Here is a 17583-nt window from a genome sequence, read left to right as displayed (position 1 = left end):
AGACTTATATCTTAATAAAACAATTCATGTGCCTTTTATATTGTTTTGGGTTCTGATATAGTGGCGTTAAAGTGTGGTTTAGAAGTTTTTATATTGGACTATTGGGTCCCACTCGTGGTTTTGGTGTGGACTGGAATATCTTATGCTAAGCCATCTTTCTACCTACTTTTGTGATAGTGTTTGACTGTTTCAAATGAGGAGTTGCAAATTTACATTCTTTCATTTGACGGAGCAGGTTCTAAAGAGAGTGATCCACATTCAAAGCGCATTGTTAAAAGTGAAGCATTTGATATTCAAGAATTAGCTGATAAATTGCAAAATGGTCCCAAATTCTATGTAATGGGATTATCAATGGGTGTGTTATGCCTCCTGGTTGTTATTTACCTAAGATTGTTTAATTCTAAGAGCCTTTTCTATATGTAGTTATTGACCCAATAAGGATTGTTTTTGTTGATGTAGCTGATATAATATTGTTTTTCCTTTTCATTGTGCAGCTGAAAAAAAACCTTGAGCAAGCTAAGGGCCAATTGTTCCATTCACGTTTTGGTCATCTCATTGCACCTCTTCGACGAAAGAAAGAAGTCAGCGCATAACATAATATTTATGTTGGTCTTGTGAAAGGTTAGATTGACCAGGTAAATTGCCAACCATTCAGCTTTAATGTAGTAGTTTTTGTAATCATATTGACACACCACTCACCAGTTAGTTATTGAAAAATGTAAAATTTTCCGTAAAAAAAAGTTATTTTTGTGTCAACGACCTGTATCAAAAGGTTGTTTTGGACCTATTAGTCCTGTTTGTATGGTATGAAAAGACAAGCCTTCAAGGGTGTGGTTTTGAGTTAAATTTTATGTTGAGAATAATGGAGTATAGAATAAATGAATTATATCCTAATCTATTGTTTGAGCCTACTTATGCCATTCTCCCGGGTACCTTTTTCATGTTACATTCATGAGACATCCAAGGGTTTGTCTTTTTTTAAATACTTATTAAGTTATAATTGTATTTTATCTTCTTTTTCAAACTAAATTGTCAGCTTTAGTAAATTGGCAGATAATTGAGATGCTAGCAATGGGTTGGGTTGCGTTTCAGTTTTGGGGACAAAAGGTTTTGGTGGTGCAGTTGAGGGCAGGGGCGGAGCCCATGTAATAATAACGGAAGCACACGCTACGGCTCAACCCCGTAGTCGTAGTGTATTTTTTTCAGTTTTATACAAAGGATACCCCTAAATAAATACGAAGATACCCCTGACAAAAAAATAGGATAGTTGATGTTATTAAAATCCCAATTTTTATAAGCCCGGACCATTTGCGACCCAAAAGTTATAGAATAAATTAAGCCCAAATTATAAAGTAATATAATTGAAAGAAGCCCATTTAGTAAATGCCAAAGCTTAGCCGAAGACCCTAAACATTAAATAGGGGTTTAGATTAACAGTGGTCATCGGCTTTCTTACTCATTGACTATTATGCGATCTGCTATTTTCTTAAATTTTTAATGGGCTTTTTAATTTACGTTGTTGGTGACTTTGGTGACTAATTTTCTTAGTCGATTCAAATAATTTGCAAGTATGTTATGAAAAGAGGAGCTTTAGTCAAGTATCTTTTTAGTTCACAAGTAAAATTGATATGTAAAATGGGTTACTAAAAGAAGCTGACTTCGGTTCATTTTGCACATCAGTCAAGCCTAAAAGTCAAATTTAGAACAGTGAACACTCTTTATAGCTAAAAACAAACACGCACTCAAAATCAAAGATCAAATTCTTTTGTAATTACAGCAATACCATCCGCATTCTCATATCGTGGTATGTAGATTTTCTGTCTTTTAATCGAGTTTTGGAGAATATTATTATTTCGTTACCTTTTAATGTTTCAATGTTGTGTCAGGTGTAATGTGCGTGTTTGAAATGAGAAAGAATGAGAAGGATGGGAAGAAAAAGGGAATGAAGAACCCGAGAGTGAGCCAATGGAAGTTGATGGCAAGAAAGCTCCAGACAAGGGGACTGAGAATAAGGATACAGAAGCTGCTGATTCAAAAGACGGAAGAAGAGGATCATGAAGAGACCTCGGAGGAGAAGAGAACGAAAAAAGGCGCAAAAAAGCAGGGTGGTGATGAAAAAAGTAACAGCAAGACAAAAGCATCAGTGGAGAATGACGGTTGTTGTCATTGAGAAAGACGGTACCAAGGAATTCCATATATTACTCATCATTCAGTTTTAAGTCCACTTTACATTTATTTTATTGATTCAATGAACTTATTTCAGGAAAAGGGGAGGGTATTGTGATTGCACCTCATGTTGCTGGTCGTCTTTTGGGCAGTATCGTTTGGAAAATAACTAAAGATGGAGAAGATGTTATATATGCTGTTGACTATAATCTTCGCAAAGAGAGGTATTCCCTATACCAACTGCAAATATATTGAATTTATTTCCGTTGCATAATGTTGTTGCTGATTTTTTATTTTCAGGCATTTAAATGGAACAGTTTTGGAGTCTTTTGTTCGTCCTGTAGTTCTTATAACAGATGCATATAATGCTTTGAGTAATCAACCTTCTAGACGTTAAAGAGATCATAAATTTTTAGGTATTTTTTAACTAAAATATGTAGTCTGAAAAAAAAATATGTTTCATTCAGCTATTTGTGTGCACCGAAATTTGTAAGCCGATTCTTATAAATAACAATCATATTTTTGTGTGTCTTGAAAATTTAGAGGCTATATTAAACACTCTACGAGCCAGCGGGAATGTATTGTTGCCTGTGGATACTGCTGAACGAGTACTGGAACTGCTTTTGATATTCGAACAGGTTAGTCTGCATAAAACGTTACATGTTTTCACTCTACGAGCCAGCGGGAATGTATTGTTGCATGTGGATACTGCTGGACGAGAATTGGAACTGCTTTTGATATTCGAACAGGTTAGTTTTTTGGACCTAAACGAAAACCGAAGCGATCCGAATTAGAAATGTGTCTAAACAGACCGAATATAACCTATTAACATTTTTATAGGTATAGATTCTTAGTGTTTCTTAATGACTTTTGTTTGTTTTTTTATAGGTATAGTTTTTTAGTGTTTCTCACCGGTTGTGTCTAATGGAGTTAATTAACGCCTACTACCTAATCTTCTCATGCAGGTATGTTTGATATTTTTTCTTATTTTAACTGAAATTAATGTCCATATCTGTAATTCACTTTGTTAATATTGATCCTATAGGGTATTGCCGTGGGAGACATGAGATGGGAAAAGATTGAAGGGAATTGGATTTAAGTTGTTTAGTAATGTGTGATATCTAGGACAAGCTGACATTAAAGACATTTGTTTTACACCTGAATATTTAAAAGAGTCTAAAATAGGTTATGTCTAAAAAGTGTAAATTTCCTCCAAAGTAAGATAATGAAAAGTATACAAGCGAAGGAAAGTCACGGGAGTTTTTACAAACATGCTGGAAACATAGATGCCGACTAATCTACTCATGATATTTGTTTTGATGTCAGGTTATTCATCACACACTTTTGACAATTGCAGATGCATATGTAATGTTAACAGGGGAAGGTAGCTTTACACATTGAGTTTGCTAAACCCAACATCTACTTCAGAAGGTATGCTTGGTACCCGCCGAAATGGGTGAGTTCATGTTAACACAAAGCACTTTTTTTCCCAAAATTGCCAATGCTTTCAGTTAATGATTAGCATGCCAAACGATTGTTAAAGATATGTTATTTTAATTTTTTAATGGAACCTATGCATTTGAATAAAATAATTTAGGAGGTTTTAAGCATCAAAATTACACTCCGGTTAACTTTCGCTGTGTTACCTAAGGATGAGCTCGGTACCGAAAATGTTTTGATCGATTAATGCACTATAGCCAATAACTGACTTTATTTTTTCGTTTAGATTTTTTAAGATAATGGGAGCGAGACCTGGAGTGGGCATTGGTGGTCAATCTGAAAAATTTTGTAGCCAATCCATTAGAGCTAAGTGTTAAGTTGGGTACCTTTCTTAAAAGTAATAATATGTTAAATTGTTGCATATAAAGCAATTGTATGGTATATCATCTTTCTTTGCCATAGATAAAACTGAAGCTTATATATATTTTATATAGAAAATTAGAATATGCTAGAAGATGTCAACAGAGATAATGGGAAGTTTGTTATATTTTCGTTTGTTTTAGCTAACTACATTAAAAGCATAGCCTAAAGGCTTTATAAATTCAGTTCATCATTGGGTATCGTGTCATGCAACAACTTAAATGATGATTAATGCAAAGTTAGGGTGCTGATAATATTAGTCGGTTTGTTTTGCTTTTTTGTCTTAGGGTATGACTGTTATTGTTTATAAGACCGCCCGTAATAGGGCGTGTTTTGTAAAAAAATTTCGAAAAAAAGGCCAAAAACGCCCGATAACCACTACATACCGGCGTGATTGGGCGTTATTTTGGGCGATTTGGTATTTGGCGTTTTTTAAATCACGCTTCAAAGGGGGTTTGAGTGGCCAATCAAATGAGGGCATGTGGGTTTAGAGAGAGATGGAATGTGGGGTTTGAGTTTGCCGGATTTTTGGCCGAAATTTCTGATGGAGGTTCAGGTCACGAAGAAGAAGAAGGCCCCTGTAGGTTTGTTTTAAAACTTTGATGTTGACACATTATCCCCCTATAGTTTTAAACTTTAATATCTTTAACATTTCAAGTTTCAAAAATGCTATATCGGCCCCTAAAGTTTTGTTTATTAAAAGTCTTATTTGGATCTTTTATAAAACTTAAATTTTTGCAATGTAATTTTTTAGTATTGTTTTTTTAATTTAATGAAGTATTTTAAGTTTTTAATTTAAAAATAAAATAAATAATTGTGTAATGATTGGATGGGGCGTTATTGGGCATTATTCCACTACGCCACTTTTGCAAAAAACGCCCAATAATGTCCCCATGCTGACTGGACTGCCACATGCCAGAAAACACCAATGGGTGGGGGCATTATTGCTCAAACCACTACGCATGGTCTAAGTAGACACCTTGATGATGGACTGTAAACACTTTCTATTGGCAAGATCAGTACCTACAAATAGGTAGGTAGGTCTATGTTTATGTGTATATATATAAAATACATATATGTGTATCATTAATAATGTTATTTATCATATTTTTTTTATATTTTCTCTAATGCCATGTGTATGATTTCTCTGTCATTATTTTATAATATGCTTTAAAGGTGGCTAAAGCCATAATTGATAAAAACAAAGCAACTGAATATACATATTTGGGAAGCATCTGGCAAGAGGAATGAATGATGTGTACCTGCAAGCTGCTCCTTAATAAGCTGAATGTTTGTTCAAAAGTTATAGGATTAACAAAGAAATGTTCAAAGCAAATGGGGTGATTTTGGACAAGTTAAATGTTCTTCGGACAAACAGAGGAATTTATGTAATATTACTTTATTTGCATTACTTTTATTTATACACTTATGATTAATGCTATTTAAATTTTTCCTACATTTGTTTTTATTAGTTATATATTTAGATTTACATTATGATTATAGTACTACTGCTTTCTTCAATCATAATTAGCACATACGTTATTTTAATGTTTTCTATAAGTAAATAGTGTTTTTATTACCCAGCCTGTTGGCACGACAATCTTGCCACATCTGAAAAAGAATACAAATATACGATTGTGTGCGTGCTTTAATATGTAGTTTTTTTTTCATCTCGGGCAAAGAACTCCACCACCCAATCCTACCGGTGATTACTTTGTAGCAAAGAGTATTTGTTAATTAGCATGTGTACTGAATAAATTACTTTTTGTATGGTTTAGTTATGTGTTAATCATAAATAGCTTTACTATGATTTATTTCATTGATTATTGATTATATTTGTTCTGCTCAATATATGTTAATGTCAAAATAGGTTCGGGTCAGTTAAAACGGGTTTTGCTCAAAATAGGTTCATGTCAATATGTGTTCCGCTCAATATACGTTAAGATCAAAACTGGTTAAAAATGCTTTATTTAATAAAATATATATCAAATAACCAAAGTTATAAAAAATAATTAAAAAAAGAAATCTATCCGGGTTCTAAAAATTGCTATAAAATCATTTGTACAATAACATCTCAATACCTATAAAAAATGAATCAAAACATATTTACCTAAGTGAGAAAAATCATATTTTTATAAGTTTATATTGAAAAGTTTTTTCATTACAAAGTTTATCTCATTGCCAGTATATAATATATGTTTGTGTTAAGCCACCCGCGAAAATCGCGGGATCTTAGGCTAGTCTATACTATATAATAAAAGAAACTTGATTTGGGACACATGTCATTCATTGAGGCCAACTATTTTTTATCGATAATTAATATCAATTAAACGATAATTATAAAATTAAATTTAATATAAATTTAAACAATTCGTATAGGAGATAATATAATATTTAAAATATTTATCAGATTTCAAAATTATTTATCATGAAATTAACAAAAGATGTACGTTAAATATAAATTAATATAATGTAAATGATTTATTTATTTTATTAAACTAAAACTTCAAACTTCGATGTAAACATCCAACATTTTGATACGAAATTTATGGTTTTAGTCCATTCTTTTAGTAATCTACAAAATAAAATAAAGAAATAAAAAATAATAAAAAAATGCACCAGTCAGTGTGGTTATATTTGTGCATCTAAACGAATTAATATATATGCAACTAGGTTATAACCCGTGGTTCTTAAAATACAACTTTTTTTATTATTTAATATATAAAATTACATTTATTCATTCCATGTAATAAACGAGATTTTTAAATATATAATTGTTTTATTATTTGGTATATAAAATTACATTTATTCAACCAGTTTAATAAACAAGATTTTTAAAGATACAATTTTTTATTATTTGATATATAAAATTACATTTATTCAACCCGTGTAATACATAGGGTTCTAACCTAGTAACAATAATATTAATAAGCTAAAATTATTATAATAACAATTTATACATTTATACGTATGAATTGTAACTCATAATGAAGAGTAAAAACAATATTTTTATATATACATATGAATTGTAACTTATAATGGTATTGAAATATATCTTTTTACTATTTATATAATATAATAAATAATATAACAAATAAAAAATTATATTTCATATATTTCATATTTCACTGTTCATCATAAGTTACAATTCATAATATGATATGATATGATATGATATGATATGATATGATATGATATGATATGATATGATATGATATGATATGATATGATATGATATGATATGATATGATATGATATGATATGATATGATATAATATAATATAATATAATATAATATAATATAATATAATATAATATAATATAATATAATATAATATAATATAATATAATATAATATAATATAATATAATATAATATAATATAATATAATATAATATAATATAATATAATATAATATAATATAATATAATATAATATAAAATATATTTCACAATTAATCGTAAGTTATAATTCATATGTACGTATGTATAAAACAGTGAAATATAATTTTTTACTTCTTATATTATACTATTGTTATAAAAATACAATATAAGTAAAAAAAAAGTTGTATTTAACTGTTCATAATAAGTTACAATTCATATGTATAAAAATAAAATTAAATAAAAAATTATACTTTACTGTTCATTATAAGTTACAATTAAAATGAGTTACGGTATAAAAATAAAAATAAAAATAAGTAAACAATTATATTTTACTGTTCATTATGAGTTACAATTCAAATTCAAGTGAGTCACAATTACATTACAATGAGTTACAATATTTGTATTATTATCAATTATCAATATCAAATATCAATATCAATATCAATATACCTTTTAGTATTTTGTTTTCCACTTATAATTTTTAACAAAGTACGTTTTATAATATTTCGAATATGTCGTTATGATGTGTTTGTTTTTAACTACGTCTAGATTTAAATTTTGCTCAATACCGATGAACTATTTTTTTGGTATCGTAAGCTATAACAAGTGTTAGTGTCGTACTGGTATTGTGACGAACCGAATCAATTCCAACCGAACAACATCGGCACCGGCATCAAATATCGAAACTTGTACCGATATTTGTTTTTATCGTTTTTACCGATGTTAAAAGTGTGTCGATATCTTTTAAAGTCGTACCGGTATTGTGACGAACCGAACAACATCGGCACCGACATCGAATATCGAAGCTTGTACCACTATTTGTTTTTATTGTTTTTACCGATGTTAAAAGTGGGTCGATATCTTTCAAAGTCGTACCGGTATCGTGATGAACCGAACAACAACGACACCAACATCGAATATCAAATCTCTTACCGATATTTGGCTTTATGGTTTTTGTTATGGGCGGCATTCTTAACACGACCCGTCAACTCGACCCGAACCTGACACGAAAAAAACAGGTTTGGGTCGACTAACATGACCCGTTTTAAAAAAATGAGTCGGTTCGGGTTGACCCGTATTAAAAACAGGTCGGTTGACCCATTAACCATGTTTAACTATTTAGAATAAAATCTTAAATATTTTTGTTTTTGTTTTTTCTGTTATCATTTTACATGGTTAGTTATAATAATTTTAATTTGACACATTATATTATTTATTTGTCACATTCATACTCATCATTATACATATTATCGATAACCCGCTTAAAACCTAACACCTTGTTTATAAATCGTCAACCTATATGACTCATATAAAAATATGGGTTAAATGGGTCGGGTTCGGGTTGACCCAAATTTATATGGGTTGGTTAGGGTTGAAATCTTTGACCCGAATAATAATATGGGTCGAGTTAGGGTCAAACATTTCAACCCGTAACCCGTCAACCCGCCAACCCATCACCCCGACACGATTGACACCCCTAGTTTTTGTGGATGTAAAAGACATGTCAACATCTTTTAGGGTATATAAAGATTTTAGTTTTTTTGGGTTTTCTCTTTCGGTCGCTATAGTGAGTGTTGGTAATATATCGTAGCAATACGATCTTAATTTATCAAAAGCAAAAATAATAAGAATAAATACAAATATCGATACAAATGGTGTTCAGTTGGTTTCGGTTCGATTTGGTGCGATAGCAGAGCAATAGTCATTTTCAATAAAGTATGTATGGCAATGTTGAAAAATAAACATAGAATGCAAACCAACTGAACAATATCGATACCGGTATATCGATACTCGGATTTATTGCTTTCGATCAATGTAAGGTTTACTATAGCAAGTACCAGTTGTTTTGGTAAAAAATTACCTAAGTAATTTAGTGATCAAATTAGTTAAGTGAGGTAGTGTGCTAAGAAAGTGTATCGGAAATATGTTTGTTAACTTGTTTGTAAAAACAGTTTCAGGATATCTATGAGCAAACAATGAGCAAAAAGTAAAAGGGGTGACACGAGATGTACGAGGAAAACCCTTGATCAATCTAGATCGCCGGCACAAAACCTCGGGAGCTGATAATCGCAGCTGCCTAGTTCTTCTTATTACTTCAAACGTCAGGATACAATGCAGGATATTGATCAGATCGCTAAGTGTTACAATGCTTGTTGTGAAAGTGAAAGTTGCGAGAAAGTTAAAGTGTTAGAGAGCAGTGAGTGTTGTTCTGTCCTATTTGATCTGATTTATCCACCTATTTATAGCTAAGCAATACAAACAAAAATTCCTATAAACAGGGGATGCTTCCAAATATTCCATAGTTAACGTTATGGACCGAGTAAAACGGCTTCAACGTCTTCTTTTGAACGACTTAGACCGAGTCTTCCGGAGAAAATGTCCTCATGAACGTTGCAAGCTTGGGCACGAGCTCCTGCACATAATCCGTTAGTAGTCCTCAGGATACCATCCAGGATGTTACCAATATCCTGAATCAGCATCCCGGGCATGAGCATATATCATACAACCAAGATATAACTTAAGATATTACCCAGGATATGGGCTCAGAATTTCACCCATAACAATTGTCCCCAAAAAATGTTACCGTTTAGTATCCTAGTACTAACGGTCATATTTTTTACGAATAACGAGGCAATTAAGAGATTAGAACTTTGATGTGACCGCTTGTAACCGCTTATCTATAATTACTCATTACCTCCCTGTAACTTCTCATCCTCATCCTCTTTTAACCATTACCGAAGATAAAAAAGGTAAATATTTCCTCTCTCATCTCCATCTTCATCCTCCCACCTGTTCCATATTCCGGCACCATATGACAAGACAAACAAGATCGAGCTCCGGTGACTCCGCTCCCACGTTCATCCACCAGAATATCCTCCAAGATCCAGAGAAGGAAATATGCACCTTCGATAGTGCCACTTGTCGACTCTCAAATCCTCCGGCATTTTCCCGAAAGGGACGGTGTTCCGGCCGTTTGATCGGGAAATCCGGTCGGACATGGTTTCCGACGAGTGGTTGTTGTTAGGGCAGGATTTTTAATGACCTGTGATCCTTACATGATATCCTAACTGTGATCCTTGTTTCTATGGCAGATAGTGATCCTCAGAAGAGCTCCAGGGTCAGGATCATGGATCATGGATCATCCCAAGAATCCTCATACTAACGATTGTTCTCTTTGAATTTCATGTTGTTTTGCAGGAATTACGAGTTGGACCCGGTCTTGGCAACGTTATTAAGGAATCTTCCACGCTAATTTCGCACATGCATAACCGGAAATAGACGTTGTGGAGAATATGGAAACTTAGCACAAATTACGGATAGTTTGTTAGGCTAAATTTACTTCTATTTCTAAAAGGGGTAACGAGCTAGTAGTTAGGTGACTTGCCTAAATTCAACCACACACACCTATATAAACTGCACTCTCGAGCATTTGGCAAGGGACGACACATTTCTTACACGCCCTAGCATACTACACCATAGTAATCCTTGTACCTAGCTCGTTACAATCCGAAGTTGTAAACGTTATTTATTATATTTGAACTTGGTGATCGGTAGTTTCCATCACCCGAGGTTTTTTATGCCGGAGATCATTCATTGATCAAGGGCTTTTTCCTCGTATAAATCCTTGTGTCACTTGTGCAATTTACATTTCTTTGATCCTTATCTTTATTCATCATTTCAAGCATCATTCCCCGTTACAGAGAGTTTGGTTGCATTATCCTTGTGTGATTTTTGACCAAAACAGTTTGGCGCCCACCGTGGGGCAATTGGTGCTTCATTCATAAGAAAGTTTTTTGTTGGTGATCATTTCAGACCGTTGCATACGAATACATGGCTTCATCGGTGAAGAATACCTCTACTGCGATGTCTGCGGTCAATTCATCTCAGGGCATTCCACCTTTGCCTCCACCACCAGCTGGATCTCAGAAAAATGCTGAGAAGAAACCAACTCCTATTTTCTCTAAACCTCCAACTTCTTCTGCTTCCTACACTCCCACTACTAGTGACATATTTACTTTGATTTTGCAGATGAGAGATCATATACAGCAACAGGACAAGACCAATGACAGGATCCTCAAAGAAATCGGAGATCTCAAGAAACAAAAGAAAGCGGCGGAGGATCATTCTCCACTGGTGCCCAAATCTTTGAATTTTGATACTCCTGTGATTACTTCTCAGCCATCAGAGGTTCCAGATATTCAACATGTGGGTGGACCAAGAGGAGTGCACTTCGGTTCAGCAATAGTGACTCTGGTATCAGGTTCATATTGCCAGCAAGCAGGATCCTATCCTCAGCATATGGGATCCTTCATGAATTCAGGAGCCTACTCAGGAGCACAGCAGGTTCAAGGATCCTCCTTTGTTCCAGGATCATCCCAGGTTCAAGGATCCTCCTTTGTTCCAGGATCATCCCAGGTTCAAGGATCTTCCTTTGTTCCAGGATCATCCCAGGTTCAAGGATCCTCCTTTGTTCCAGGATCATCCCAGGTTCAAGGATCCTCCTTTGTTCCAGGATCATCCCAGTTCCAGGGATCCTTCCAGATGCCAGGATCCTTGAAGAGTTTGCAAACAGGAAGTTCAGATGTCCATCAGGGAGATTTTATTCCAATGCAGACCATTGCTTCCACTAGTCCCTCCATCATCCCAGAGTCCCAGCAATATGGATTCACATCCAGTGTTCCTAACTTGAACCGAATGGGAGGTAACACTTTTAATAATTCTCTTACCACTAACCATGGATTCATGCAGGATGCAGGTATCAACCATGCTATGGCCAAAGAGCTGCAAAAACTGAAGGATATGATATCAAGTGTTCCAGGGGTGGTCAAACCTATCCCGGAGATTGCATATGGAAGCCATAAGATATCTCGTTTTGCACCACCAATTTGTGATGCTGAGATACCCAAAAGATTCCATATTCCAACTATGAAGCTGTATGCAAGGGATCCTGAGGAACACATAGCCCAATACAGGGAGAGGATGGAGATCAATCCGATTCCAGAAAGGTTAAAGGAAGCATGCCTATGCAAGGGATTTGGATCCACTCTTACTGGATCAGCTCTCAAATGGCTGCTAAGTCTTCCCCCTTACTCTATTACTTCATTTGCTAATCTGGTTAACTTATTCAATAATCAGTTTTCTTGTAGTAGAAAATTTGAACGATTAACTAGTGATTTATATAGGATAACTCAGGGTCATAATGAATCATTAAGGGATTACATAACCAAATTTAGTAAAGAATCCTTGGACATTCCCAACTTGGATATAGCCACGGCTGTTGAGGCCTTCAAAATGGGATTGCTTAGGGATTCACTGTTCTATGATGATCTTGTTATGACACCATGCAGGAACCTAGATGAAGTAAGGACTCGGGCACTCAGGTTCATCCGGCTAGAGGATGACAAGAGGATCCAGGAGAGACTAGCAGGATCCTCAAAACAAGAAAAGCAAGGATCCTCGTTCAAGAACAACAAATTCAAATCCTATAACAGAACTGACAACCAGAACGTGCATGCTGTTGACCAAGAAGAGGATGATGAGGATTATCCTCCAATTTCTGAATATTGTTTTTCCGTTGATAACCATGAACTAATCCTTGCGATGCAGAATCTAGGAGAAAAAGCCAGATGGCCCAGAAAAAATGACAAACCGGCCGCAATTAAAGACAAATCAAAGTGGTGTGCATACCATGAGGATTTTGGGCATTTAACAGAGGAATGCATCGCATTGAGAAAGGAAATTGGATATTTGTTGAGCAAGGGGCATTTAAAAGAGTTGCTGGGAAGAAAAAAGCCAAGGACTCAGGATCCTGAAAGGATCCCTGAAAAAGCTCCAGCCCCTCCGGCAGATGCACAAGTGATAAACTTTATTTCTGGAGGATCAGACATCTGTGGTACATCCTTCTCAGCAGCTAAAAGGCATGCCAAGTGTTAGGGCTGGATTTTCATTATAGGTGATCCTTATACGTGATCCTAACCAGTGATCCTTGTTTCTTTGGCAGACAGTGATCCTCAGCAGGACTTCAGGATCAGGATCATGGGACATTATGGTGATCCTCATACTAACGGCCACTTCCACTTAATACCATATTGTTTTGCAGGAACATCTAGCAGGATACGCTCTAGGCATCATGATCAAGGGACGCGTCTTCATAATTATGGCAAGAGCTTAATCGGAGATAGACGTTGCACAGGATATGGAAACATGGCTTGATTCATGGGCAGCAATTTAGGCTAGATTGTCTTTTATTTCTAAAGGGGTAATGAGCTGATAATTAGTCCTTTTACCTAAAATAGGTCACCTACACTTGTATAAATACCACTCTCCATCATTTGGAAGAGGACACACGACATACACCGCAACTCTCACACACTTAGACACTCGAAACAATAGTGATCCTTGTACTGAGCTCATTATCATCCGAAGTTGTAATCATTTTGTTCTTATATTGAAGTTTGGTGATCGGTAATTGCCATCACCCGAGGTTTTTTATGCCGGAGATCATATATTGATCAAGGGCTTTTTCCTCGTATAAATCGTTGTGTCTTTGCATCTTTATCACAGAAGTGATCCTTTACTTTCATAATTAACCAAGCATCATACCCCGTTTACATAAAGTTTGGTTGCATTATCCTTGTGTGATTTTTGACCAAAACAGTTTGGCGCCCACCGTGGGCCAATTGGTGCTTCATTCATAAGAAAATCTTTTGTTCGAAATCATTTCAAAGAGTTATATGGCTTCATCATTGAAGAACACGTCCACGGCGATGTCTGCAGTCACCTCATCACAGACCACTTTGCCTCCTCCACCGGCAGGATCTCAGAAAAATACTGAGAAGAGATCAACTCCCACTTTCTCTAAACCTCCATCTTCTTCTGCTATGAATTCTTCTATTCCCAGTACTAGTGATATATTTGCTTTAATTTTGCAGATGAAGGATCGTATGCAGCGGCAGGATGAGACTAATGACAGGATCCTCAGGGAAATTGGAGACCTCAAAAGACAAAAGAAAGCGGCAGAGGATCACTCCCCACTGATGCCCAAATCCTTGAGCTTCGATACTCCAATGATCACTTCCCAGCCATCAGGGATCCCGGACATGCAAATCATAGGGGAGTCAAGAGGATCACATCTCAACTCGGCAGCAATGACTCAGACATCAGGCTCACATTTTCAGCCAGTAGGATCCTATCCTCAGTACATGGGATCCTTCATGAATTCAGGAGCCTATCCGGGGGCACAGCAGTTTCAAGGATCCTATTTTGTTCCAGGATCATTCCAGGGCCAAGGATCCTCCTTTGTTCCAGGATCATCCCAGGTTCAAGGATCCTCCTTCGTTCCAGGATCATCCCAGACACCAGGATCCTTCCAGATGCCAGGATCCCTAAAAAGTTTGCAAACAGGAAGTCTAGATGTCCATCAAGGGGACTTCATTCCAATGCAGACCATTGCTTCCACTGGTCCCTCCGTTGTTCCGGAATCCCAGCAATATGGATTCCCTAACTTGAACCCAATGGGAGGTAACACTTTAAATAATTATCCTACCACTAACCATGGATTCATGCAGGATACAGGTACCAATCATGCTATGGCCAGGGAGTTGCAGAAGCTAAAAGATATGATCTCAAGTGTTCCAGGGGTAGTCAAGCCTATCCCAGAGATTGCAGATGGAAGCCACAAGGTATCTCGCTTTGCACCACCAATTTGTGATGCAGAGGTACCCAAAAGGTTCCATATCCCTACCATGAAGCTGTATGATGGCACAACGGATCCAGAGGAGCATATAGCACAATACAGGGAGAGGATGGAGATCAATCCTATCCCAGAAAAGTTGAAGGAAGCATGCCTATGTAAAGGATTTGGATCCACTCTTACTGGATCAGCTCTTTAGTGGCTGCTAAGTCTTCCCCCCTACTCTATTACTTCATTTGCTAATTTAGTTAATTTATTCAATAACCAATTCTCTTGTAGCAGAAAATTTGAAAAATTAACTAGTGATTTGTACAGGATAACTCAAAATCATAATGAATCATTAAGGGATTATATAACTAAATTTAGTAAAGAATCCTTGGACATTCCCAACTTGGATATGGCTACGGCTGTTGAAGCCTTCAAAATGGGACTGCTTAAGGATTCATTATTCTATGATGATCTTGTTATGACACCATGCAGGAATCTAGATGAAGTAAGAACTCGAGCACTCAGGTTCATCCGGCTAGAGGATGACAAGAGGATCCAGGAGAGACAAGTAGGATCCTCAAAACAGGAGAAGCAAGGATCCTCCTTCAAGAACAACAAATTCAAATCCTACCATAGAAATGAGAACAAGAATGTGCATGCTGTTGACCAAGAAGAGGATGATGAAGATTATCCTCCAATCTCAGAATACTGTTTTTCCGTTGATAATCATGAATTGATCCTTGCAATGCAGAATCTAGGTGAAAAAGCTAGATGGCCCAGGAAGAATGATAAACCATCCGGGACTAAAGACAAGTCAAAATGGTGTGCATACCATGAGGATTTCGGGCATCTAACTGAAGAATGCATAGCTTTAAGAAAAGAGATTGGATATCTGTTAAGCAAGGGGCATCTAAAAGAATTGTTGGGGAGAAAAAAGCAAAGGACCCAGGATCCTGAAAGGATCCCCGAAAAAGCTCCAGCACCGCCGGCAAATGCACAAGTGATCAACTTTATATCCGGAGGATCAGACATCTGTGGTACATCCTTCTCGGCGGCCAAAAGACATGCAAAAGAATAAAAAATGGACAATGGTGAAAGGCCTTTTAGAACATCAAGTGTCTCAGAAGGGAAGATGATAACATTTGATGAGGATGATCGCATTAACATTCAGGATCCTCACCATGATAGTTTAGTCATCACTCTCTTTATCTCTAACCATTTTGTCCGCAGGATCCTTATTGATGGAGGGAGCTCAGTGAACATTATCCAGCTTGATGTTCTGAAGAAAATGGGTATCCCAGAATCAGACATCACACCGAGATCCTCCGTGCTTGTAGGATTCAGTGGGGAAACGAAGAAAACTCTGGGGGACATCAAACTCCCAATCTACGTGGAAGGATTACATAATTATCAGAAATTTTGTGTTATTGACTGTTTATCCTGTTGCAACGTTATCCTTGGCAGGCCTTGGATACATGATATGAAAGCAGTCCCATCCACCTACCATCAATGTGTGAAGCTCCCTAGCCCATGGGGGATAATCAAGATCGACAGTGATCAGCAGGAGGCTAAGGATTGTTATACCTCATCTATGAAGCCAACCTCGAAGCCAAGGGAGCAATAGCAATTACAGTATCCTCCAAGGAATGTCTTGGAGGCAAGGGAACAAGATGTGGATGAAATCCTCTTGGATCCTAGTGATCCTGAATCAAAAATCTATATCGGATCAGGGATCCTTGGCAAGATAAAAGAAGACTTATTATCCTTCCTCAAAAGAAGAAAATCTACCTTTGCTTGGAAACATGAAGATATGACAGGTATATCTAAGGATATTATTACTCACAAACTTGGCATTGACAGGTCTATCAAACCAATCCATCAAAAAAGGAGGAAGTTTGCACCAGAAAGGAATGCCATTATCCAAGAAGAAGTAGAGAGACTACTTCGAGCAGGTATGATCAGAGAGGTAAAGTATCCAAAATGGTTAGCCAATGTGGTTGTTGTCCAAAAGAAAAATGGAAAGTGGAGGGTATGTGTCGATTTCACTAATCTGAATAAGGCATGTCCCAAGGATCCTTTCCCATTACCCCACATTGACTCCATGGTGGATGCAACGGCGGGGCATGAACTGTTGACCTTTATGGATGCATCATCTGGATTCCAACAAATTCAGATGGAACCATCTGACCAAGAGGATACAGCCTTTATGACCCCAACCGGTTTATATTGTTATATTGCCATGCCTTTTGGACTAAGAAATGCAGGTGCAACATATCAAAGGCTGGTGAATATGATGTTCAAAGATCAAATTGGAAAAACTATGGAAGTGTACATAGATGACATGGTGGTCAAGTCAAAGAAAGCTGAGGATCACCTAAGGGATTTGGAAGAAGCATTCGATATCCTTGATAGTTACAACATGAAACTTAATCCTTCGAAATGCCATTTTGGTGTTAAGGCAGGAAAGTTCTTAGGATACATGGTAACCCAGAG

This window comes from Helianthus annuus, chromosome 12 (genome assembly GCF_002127325.2).
Source record: "Helianthus annuus cultivar XRQ/B chromosome 12, HanXRQr2.0-SUNRISE, whole genome shotgun sequence".
Taxonomy (NCBI): Eukaryota; Viridiplantae; Streptophyta; class Magnoliopsida; order Asterales; family Asteraceae; genus Helianthus; species Helianthus annuus.
The sequence above is the reverse complement of the archived record's forward strand: the minus strand, read 5'-3'. Positions refer to the sequence as shown.